Source organism: Euprymna scolopes, chromosome 3 (assembly GCF_053919585.1).
Source record: "Euprymna scolopes isolate OS-2025 chromosome 3, ASM5391958v1, whole genome shotgun sequence".
In the NCBI taxonomy this organism is placed as follows: Eukaryota; Metazoa; Mollusca; class Cephalopoda; order Sepiida; family Sepiolidae; genus Euprymna; species Euprymna scolopes.
In genome coordinates, this window is record NC_136484.1 from 66,255,041 (window position 1) to 66,266,306 (window position 11,266).

General features: G+C 32.0%; 1 pseudogene; it reads left to right on the forward strand.

Annotated features, from left to right (window-relative positions):
* The first annotated feature begins 10,181 nt into the window (after window positions 1–10,181).
* On the forward strand, window positions 10,182–10,315 carry LOC145264741 (U2 spliceosomal RNA; annotated as a pseudogene).
* Window positions 10,316–11,266: the final 951 nt, after the last annotated feature.

The window sequence follows — 11,266 nt, forward strand, 5'->3', positions numbered from 1 at the left end:
TATATTGAGCACTTTTGAAAAACCGTCGGTATAAATTTGTTTATTCTTTTTTTTTTTTGCGGACTGTTAACCTCATTTTCATAGTTGTTATTTCACCACGTTGCGGCCAACTTATCCTCTGGCCTTCTTAGATTTGTTAGGTGACGGGATAGAAGTGCTGAGTCTAGTAACTGAATCCCCATAGTTGTTATCTCACCACGTTTTTTGGCCAACTAATCCTCTGGCCTGCTTTTATGTAGGATTGAAACCGTCATCTTCAGACAATGCTCACCTGGACCAATAGAGATCCAACACCTTTATCAGCTATACCACGAGTCGCGGTTAAATGAATACACAAATTATGAAGCCTCACCTCAAAGGATTCCAAAAATAAAATAATAGATTACATCGGCGTACAGTTCATTTTATCCTTATTTCAACAAAATGAATTTTTATATATGTATATATATATGTGTGTGTGTGTGTGTGTGTGTGTGTGTGTGTGTGTGTGTGTGTGTGTGTGTTTTTAAATGATAGCATAATTTGATTCGAAAAAGAAAACGATAAAGAAATAAATGTAAGAAAAAAGTATAAAAATATGTGTTGAAATACTGGGGGGGGTGGATTTACAAGTTTGAAGTTATTTTTCCCAGGCAACTTTGTTATAATCAAATTTTGTTTCAGCTCGGTTATTTAATAATGCTAAAGAAAGAAAAAAGTTTCGGAATTGCGTGTATTCGCTGAAATAATTTATAAGACCAACTATAAATGTTTGGATAAACATTGTTTCTGCGAAGACCGGAAACGGAAATGGCTGAGAAGATGAATGGATGAAATAGCAAAAGTTCATGGTTTTAATTCAAAAATGGGAGAAAGAGAGGGGCGACAAGTGAAAGGAAATGATAAAAAAAGAGAAAGACAGAAAAGTAGTACGGAAGAAAACGCAAAGAAAAAAATGATAATGCTGCCATAAGAGGAAAAATGCCAAGAAATTAATTACTGAAAAAAAAAATGAAATAATTAGAAAGAAAAGAGCTGAAGAGGTGGGTTAAAAATTGAAGGAAAAATAAAGCATAAAAAGGTAATACAAAAGAAAGAAAGGAAACAAAGAAATAAAGATAGAAAAAAATGAAAGAATGAAGGGAAAAAAAAATAAAAAATGTATGGAAGAGAAAAGAAAGAAAAGATGAAAATAAATAATAAGACAGTAAATAAGAAAAAAATGGAAGAAGAAAAAAGAAAGGGAAACACAAATAAGAAAAGAGCAAACATATCTATCTATATACATATACTAGTGTTATTTCATGTGTACGTGTATAATGTTACTAGCATGGATACCCAGCGTTACCAGGGTTGACATGAAATTCGGTTGAGCAGATTTTCATTATTATATGTCAACTCCATCGTTACCCCAACAAAAATTTCAAAAATAAAAGAACGGATGAAAACACGAAAATGTAATCGCCCCTAAAAAAAGAAGTATGTGACAAACTCTCCACCAGACATTTCGGCAGAAGGGATACGAAGAGAAGCTATTCTCTGGATATTGAGCACCTTTTTATGACTATATACCAATTAAACTGAATTTCTTTAATGCTGCCTCTGTCTAGAAAGATTAGTTTACGGTCTATTGCATCAAAGCAAACAGTAAATAATTGTTTTAAAATATCAAAGTAGACGTTGTGTTAACCGAAATACACGTTTTTATGTTATAAAAATGATCAGTTATGACTTATGCGCTTTAAAATAAAAGAAATTAAGCAGTTACGATGTTAAAAAGAAAGTGAAAAAAAAAACTGGTAAAAAATGTAAATGAAATTTGTTTTTTTTTTTTTTTTTAAATAAAAAATCGTAGTTGAATTGAATTGTTTGTTTATTTTAAAATTAAAATTAACTGGACCACAACCTTAAATACGAAATCAAGTCGGAAATTATTTTCTTTAAACTAATTCCAAAAATAATGCTTGAAAGTTTGTGTGAATTGTTTTTAATTGTAATATCCTCCGAAAAAAAAATTGACGCCCAGGGCAAATAACTCAAACCGATTTCTAAAAAATATTGATGTCGGTAAAAATAAATTAAATTAAATATGTTATCAATATAAATCAAATTTAAATAACAAACTTAAATAGAACATGTAAAAAAATTCTCTCACTATAAACAATAAGTAATATAGCGCTATTTAATAAAATCGATTTTCCTTAATGTAATATGCAAATGAAGTCACCTCCTAATCGTATATTTTGCAATATATGAAATGAATGAAACAATAAAGTAATAAACTATTTGTATACATTAATCAAATTGTGAACAAAGAAACAAGCAGACAATAATATGGATTTTAATATATATATATATATATATATATATATATATATATATATATATATAATAAATTCAACAGCCAAACAACGTCGCAGCCCACAAGAGCCATGACAGTCAAAGTACCGGAAGTTCAAGACTCGAGTTTCGCCCTCATTTGGGCTCATCAGTTAGACACATCCGAACTCAGGATTCGAAACCCGAGCCTCTTGCATGCAAGGCAAGCACTCTACCAACTGAGCAAACGCCCTGCACACATACATATGTATGTATATATATATATTTAATATTTTCTTCAACAGTGTTCAATATGTAACAAGGGTTTTGTAGTGAAGTACAAAAATGTATTTATGGTAATTAAGCTACATAATAGAATGTATCAATCTAGAAAAAGATCACGTAATCCTGCATTTTACATCACCGATGCTGATTTTACTGATGACATTGTGCTGTTGTCTGACAACCTCATTAGCGCCCAGGCACACCTATCTTCTTGTGAATCAACAGTAAACTGTACAGGGCTTCACCTGAATGCTACGAAGACTGAGCGTATGCCAATTAACATTCGCAACAATCACGAAATTAAAACCCTTACAACAGTCTCAAATGTGTTGAAGCCAACAAGTATCACACATCAGGAACTCTGAGAGAGACTTTAACATAAGAAACGGCATGGCGTGGATTGCCTGTAACAAAATGGATAAGATCTGGAAATCCATCTTGCTCGCAAATTCAAAATCCAAGTTTTCCGCGTACTTATTGAGCTAATCTTACTCTATGGATCTGAAACTTGGACTCTTTCATCAAAACAACAGCGTCATTTGGATGGACGTTACACACGCCTTTTAAGAAGAGTACTCAATCTCTCAGGGCGGAACCACCCAACTCTAGAAATGATATATGGAGACTTACCGAGAGTATCAACCTTAGTTTATGTTCAGTTTGCTGGGCATTGTGCACGTATCACAGCTGAACTTGTTTCATTTGTGCTGGGGAGGCACACGTCATCTTACAATCGATCACCAAAGTTAACTTTTCCAGATAGGATACAACGAGATACATTTATCTCCAAGGAAGATCTTCTAGGTGCTTTGACAGATAGGAGGGACTAGAAGGGTGTAGTGAGTTTTATCTCGACCGAGGCAGCAAGATGATGATGATGACTTAAGCTACAAAGAGGCGTCCGCATTTCATTTTCGCAGTAAATAGTCAGGTTATTAGACATTTTTGGTTATTGTTGTTTCTTATATATCCACGTGGTGTTTAGTATGACTAACGAAGTTTTATTTTTCTCTTAATGTTTAATTAACCAAACGGACACAGTTGATCTGTACGTGACATCGTTTTGTTCAGTTTTAACGCTTTTAAGAATGTGCTGAGTTAAGAATTGGTCAGGCAACCAAATTGACAGGTGTTGTATTGTAAGCGAGCGTAGAAAATCTATACTTGTTTTGTGTGTGTGTGTGTGTGTGTGTGTGTGTGTGTGTGTATGTATATTTATATTAACACCTTGTTTTCTATTTATTTAAAAAGAAAATACAATTTTGTTATATATGGGTCGTGGAATTTCATTTATCTGCAAAAGATCTAGCTAATTTGCATATTCTTTTAAACGTTCATTTTAATTAATTCTCTGTTAGTTTTTTCGGTTTCTTATCGGATGATCACCTTTAGTTTACTATTACATATTCATGTAGATATTCTACATGATTTATACTTGCGTAATATTTGCATAAATACCTTATAGTAAATACAAACCTCTTTATTTATATATATATATATATATATATATATATATATATATATATATATATATTTGTTTTAAAAAAATTGCCTGCCTAACTTTCCTTTATATTTGGATTTTAGAAAATCGGTGCAAAAGTGTGAAAATTAAAAAAAAAAATGGAATTTCCCAGGTGACGGTCCAACGACGGCTCGTAAGATAAACATTTTGGTTTTGATTTTCGGTGTAGGCGCACGAGTCATTTTTTTTTTTCTTTTTAAATATATATTAAGTCTAATACAATATAATAATAAATACGATTGATGCATTGATCCAAATATCATATTTAAGCGTATTTTACGACCAGGCAATGCCGGGGGACTTGCTCGTATATGTATAAAGACTTCACTCAGCTTCGCTTTCCCGAATGTATATTTGTTTATCTGTCAGTTTTCTTTGTACTTTAGTGACACATGCACTCGTCGTTTTTTAATAACAAATAACGATTGCGCTTTATCAAATAACTAGCAGGGCTACCCGGCGTTGCTCGGGACCGTATAAACAATGAAAAAACAAAAGCAGATATTGAACATATGTTTGATTCTTAGGGGAGAGGAATCTTTCATCTCTATGTATTATTTGTTTTATCTACCCTAGGACTGATATTGTTCATGTTTTATCCCTAGCATAGGTAATTTACAGCATGTATATGAAATTGTTTTACCTTAGGGAGAAGAGAACAGGTAATATACAACATAATGTGTCTATATTACATCCCTGGCAACGCCTAGAAACCAGCTAGAACATGTATTTCAGTCAATCTTTATTATATCCTGGGCTATGCCGGGAAACCAGCTAATCTCTTTTTAGTGACTTGACCACCAAAATACCTCCCTAAGTGTGTCCTTTCTTTTGAACTTATTAGATATAGGTATCTAGAAATGTGTGTGAAATTTGTTGAATGCATTGTTCACTATGATTTTCTTATTGTTCTACACAATATCAACTGTAGCGAAATAACACAGTAAACTTAGTGTAGTGTTAGAATAAAGAGCAAAGGAAAAAATTAGAATCATATTTTGTAATTGCAAATCTAAATTTGCTAGCATGTACCAGTATTTGCCAGGTTGTGGAAATTTGGAACTTATAACATATGTAGTGGCCTTTTCCTAGATACCTATTGCTAAAAATTATACTTTCATTTTGTTAGAAAAATCTCTCTTCAGATGCCCTGCATCATTCAAAATAAAAACAAATATTTTTATAATTGTTTCAGTATATTGCTACACAATGTGAAAGTTTTTAACGTTTGTAAAAAAAATCATGAATGTGCTTATATTGCAAAAAAGAAAATATCAGTGCACAGTATTGAAAGTGTTTGAGATTCAAAAGTCTGTAACATTTCTACTAACTTCATAAGATGTCATGTGAGAAACTGAATTGAATATCAAGACATTATCTGAAGCGTTTTTATTTTGGTGTAACATATGTGTTTACAGTGAACCTTAACTTTTAATAAACAGATTGGTATGCAATGACATAGGCTAAGAATCTTTAAAATATATATAAATTGGAAAAATGTGTGAACAAATGAAAAAAAAATGATCCGCTCCACTTGATGACATCAAGCACAGTAATATTTTAGTGAAGAAAATATGAAATTGATGTTCAGTGATTAGTTTGGATGAATGAGAAAATGTAATAGTTTGATGCATAAAAATAACTCAGTTGCTGTATTTGATATTAAGCAGCAAAATATAGTGATTTGAATATTTGGGAAAACATCAAACCAGATTATGTAAAAAGAAAAAAAAAAGATGAAATTAGAAAATATATATTTTATGTTTATGAGTTCTGCCAATCAAAATTTTGTGGCAGAAATTGGGTGATTACCATGCAATTTTATTTTGGTAAAATTCTTAAATTATTAGAATGTTTATTATAATTTCTAATTAGTGACTTGTTATAATCAAAATCCGCCCTAAAGAGTGTCCTTTCTTTTATTAGGTATCAGAGTAGGTATCAAGATTTCTACTTCTATACAAATGTGATATTTCAGATCTGTACATAAAAAATTTGTTGAATATATAGGTTGAGAATTGTTCTGTGTCGCTCTCTCTCACACACACACGCATTCTCACTTTTATAGATATAATAGATAGATTACTCTAGATATATTTCCATATGTCTGAATACCCTATATACAAATTTTCAAATCTGTAGATAAAAAAATTTGTTGAGTATATAGGTTGAAAATTGTTCTCTCTCTCTCTCTCACACACACATTCTCAATTTTAGAGATATAATAGATAGATTATGCTAAATATATTTCCATATGTCTGAATACCCTATATACAAATTTTCTAATCTGTAGATCAAATATTTGTTGAATATATAGGTTGAAAATTGTTCTTACTCTCTCTCTCTCTCTCTCTCTCTCTGGCTACCTCACACACACATTCTAACTTTTATAGATATAATAGATAGATTATGCTAGATATATTTCCATATGTGTGAATACCCTATATACAAATTTTCTAATTTGTAGATAAAAAATTTGTAGAGTGCATAGGTTGAGAATTGTTCTCTCTATCTCTCACACACACATTCTAACTTTTAAAGATATAATAGATTATGCTAGATATATTTCGATATTTCTGAATACCCTATATATAAAAATTTGTTGAATGTATAGGTTGAGAACTGTTCTCTCTCTCTCTCTCTCTCTCTCTCTCGCTCACACACACACACATTCTCACTTTTATAGATATAATAGAAAGATTATCCTAGATATATTTCTATTTGTATGAATACTCTATATACAAATTTTAAAATCTGTAGATAAAGAATTTGTTGAGTATATGGGTTGAGAATTGTTCTCTCTCTCTCTCTCTCTCTCTCTCTCACACACACACACACATTCTCACTTTTATAGATATAATAGATTATGCTAGATATATTTCCATATGTCTGAATACCCTATATACAAATTTTCAAATCTGTAGATAAAAAATTTGTTGAGTATATAGGTTGAGAATTGTTCTCTCTCTCTCTATCACACACATTCTCACTTTTATAGATATAATAGACAGATTATGCCAGATATATTGAAATATGTCTGAATGCCCAATATACAAATTTTGAAATCTGTAGATAAAAAATTTGTTGTATACATAGGTTGACAATTGTCCTCTCTCTCACACACACACACATTCTCACTTTTATACATATAATAGATAGATTATGCTAGATATATTTCTATATGTCTGAACACCCTATATACAAATGTTCAAATCTGTGGATAAAAAATTTGTTGAATGTATAGGTTGAGAATTTTTATCTCTCTCTTTTTCTCTCTCTCTCTCTCGCTATCTCACACACACGCATTCTCACTTTTATAGATAAAATAGATAGATTATGCTAGATATATTTCCATATGTCTGAATACCCTATATACAAAGTTTCAAATCTGTAGATAAAAAATTTGTTGAATATATAGGTTTAGAATTGTTCTCTCTCTCTCTCTCACACACACATTCTAACTTTTGTAGTTATAATAGATAGATTATGCTAGATATATTTCCATATGTCTGAATACCCTATATACAAATTTTCTAAACTGTAGGTAAAAAATTTGTTGAGTATGTAGGTTAAGAATTGTTCTCTCTCTCTCTCACACACACACACACACACACACAAGTTCTCACTTTTATAGATATAATAGATAGATTATGCTAGATATATTTCTATATGTCTGCCTACCCTATATACAAATTTCCAAATCTGTGCCCAAAAATGTGTGGAATATATAGGTTGAGAATTGTTCTCTCTCTCTCTCTCTCTCACACATATTCTCACTTTTATAGGTTATATAGGTTGAGAATTTTTTGCTCTTTCCATCACTCACATTCACACTTTTATAGATATAATACATAGATTATGCCAGATATATTTACATATGTCTGAATACCCAATATACACATTTTCAAATCTGTAGATAAAAAATTAGTTGAATATATAGGTTGAGAATTGTTCTCTCTCTCTCTCTTTCTCTCTCTCTCACACACACATTCTCACTTTTATAGATATAATAGATAGATTATGCTAGATATATTTCCATACGTCTGAATACCCTATATCCAAATTTTCTAATATGTAGATAAAAAATTTGTTGAATATATAGGGTGAGAATTTTCCTTCCTCTCTTTCTCTCTCTCTCTTTCTCACACACACACAAGCTGAAAATTGTTCTCTCTCTCTCTCTGACTCTCTCTCTCTCTCTCACACACACACACATGGTCATTTTATAGATATAATAGATAGGTTATGCTAGATATATTTCTATATGTCTGAATACCCTATATACAAATTTTTAAATCTGTAGATAAAAAATTTGTTGAGTATATAGGTTGAGAATTGTTCTTTCTCTCTCTCTCACACACACATTCTCACTTTTATAGATATAATAGATTATGCTAGATATATTTCCAAATGTCTGAATACCCTATATACAAATTTTCAAATCTGTAAAGATAGAATTTGTTGAATATATAGGTTGAGAATTGTTCTCTCTCTCTCTCTTTCACACACATTCTCACTTTTATAGATATAATAGATAGATTATGCTAGATATATTTCCTTATGTCTGAATACCCTATATACAAATTATCAAATCTGTAGATACAAAATTTGTTGAGTATATAGGTTGAGAATTGTTCTCTCTCTCTCTCTCTCTCACTCACTCACTCACTCACTCACTCACTCACACACACACACACACATTCTACCTTTTATAGATATAATAGATTATGCTAGATATATTTCCATATGTCTGAATACCCTGTATACAAATTTTCAGATCTGTACATAAAAATTAGTTGAATATATAGGTTGAGAATTGTTCTCTCTCTCTCTCTTCTCTCTCTCTCTTTCACACACATTCTCACTTTTCTAGATATAATAGATAGATTATGCTAGATATATTTCCATATGTCTGAATACCCTATATACAAATTTTCTAATCGGTAGATAAAAAATTTGTTGAATATATAGGGTGAGAATTGTACTTACTCTCTCTCTCTCTCTCTCTCTCTCTCACGCACACATTCTCACTTTTATGGATATAATAGATAGATTATGCTGGATATATTTCCATATGTCTGAATACCCTATATACAAATGGTCAAATCTGTAGATAACAAATTTATTGAATAGATAGGTTGAGAATTGTTCTCTCTCTCTCTCTCGCAACCTTACACACACAACCACACGCAAACATTCTGACTTTTATAGATATAATAGATCGATTATGCTAGATATATTTCCATATGTCTGAATACCCAATATACAAATTTTCAAATCTGTAGGTAAAAAATTTGTTGAATATATAGGTTGAGAATTGTTCTCTCTCTCTCACACACTCACATTCTCACTTTTATAGATATAATGTATAGATTATGCTAGATATATTTCTATATGTCTGAATACCCTATATACAAAGTTTAAAATCCGTAGATAAAAATACGTTGAGTATATAGGTTGAGAATTGTTCTCTCTCTCTCTTACGCACACACACACACACACACACATTTTCACTTTTATAGATATAATAGATAGATTATGCTAGATATATTTCCATATGTCTGAATACCCTATATACAAACTTTCAAATCTGTAGATAAAAAATTTGTTGAGTATATAGGTTGAGAATTGTTCTCTCTCTCTCACACGAAACTGTGCGCTCGGCTTCTTCCCCCCCCTTCCCACCCCAAATGCTTGGGAAACTGTGCACTGTTTTTGTTGGTTTTCAAGCTGCCTCTTCCCCCCCCCCACACACACACACAGTTTAACAGTAGTAGGAGGTCAAGAGAAAGAGGGTGAGAGAGAGAGAAGAGTAAGTTGGTGAGAGAGAGAGAAAAGAGAAAGAGGGTGTTGGTTTTATATTTTTATTATCGTCTAATATTTTGAAAGCTGAATTTCTAATAAAATGTGCATCTATAGGAGATAATGCCTGGGAATGTGTTCCCCCCCCCACAGTTTTACAGTGGTGTGACGTCAAGAGAAAGAGGGTGAGAGAGAGGGAAGAGTAAGTGGGTGAGAGAGAGAAAAAAAAGAAAGACGGTGTTGGTTTTGTGAAAAAAGTTGTTATTTACAATTGTTCGCATTCTTGACCTTTTGGTCAAGATCAAAGTGTAGTATCTGTTCTTCAGATGCTGCACTTCTATTTCTTGTTCTCTTTCGGTGGAGGAGAAATCCTCCACGACTGAGACAATTTTTATTTTTGTACCTTTTCTCCACGTTAAAAAACGACCCTGGTGTCTAACTCTGTCCCGTGGGGAGGCATAGTAAATAGGTACAATTGTTCGCCATTAGTGGATGTTGACGTCACGTCACGTGACATGACTAAGCGTTTTTTTTTTTTAGTATGAATAACATTTTTTGTTATAATTATAAAGTCTACACTTAATTTTATAGAAAATGATGTATATATAATAGAAAAAAAAAATTACTGGTTTTGTTGGATTCAAGTGGATCCCCCCCCTCCAGTTTAAGAGATAGCAGGTCACGTGGTAATATACAAAATGGCTAGCGTAAATATAAAGATCGGTTTTTTTATCGACGAATATTTTGAAAGCTGAATTTTTTTTTATTCCTGTACATTTTTTCCTGATATTTTTCGTTAAAACTCTTGTATAAATACTATTTTTAACCAGTTAATTACGTTGGAGACATTGTCATGGAGTTTAATAATCTCTAGAACAAAGCAGAAGAGAAATTACAAAAGTATCGGTAAAACAAAGTGTTTGTTTACATTTGTTCGCCATTACTGGATGTTGACGTCACGTCACGTGACATGACTAAGCGTTTTTGGATTATGTAATATTAACATTAAAATGACAGGTTTTTTTTGGGGCCCCCCTAGGAGAGAAATGATCAGTTCACCCCCTTTTAATGGTCCGTTTGGTGTGGAATTTCGATATTTGTCATGCGGGTGATCAAGGTTCAATATGATACATAATTTGTCAACTTTGGTTGTGTCTGTCAAAAGTTTGAGCTGACGTCACGTCACGTGACACGTATTGAATAACGTTAAAATGACAGGTTTTTTGGGGGGCCCCCCTAGGAGAAAAACGATCAGTTGACCCCTTTCTACTGGTCCGTTTGACGTGAAATTTCGATATTTGTCATCCGGGTGATCAAGGTGCAATATGATACCAAATTTGTCAACTCTGGTTCCGTCTT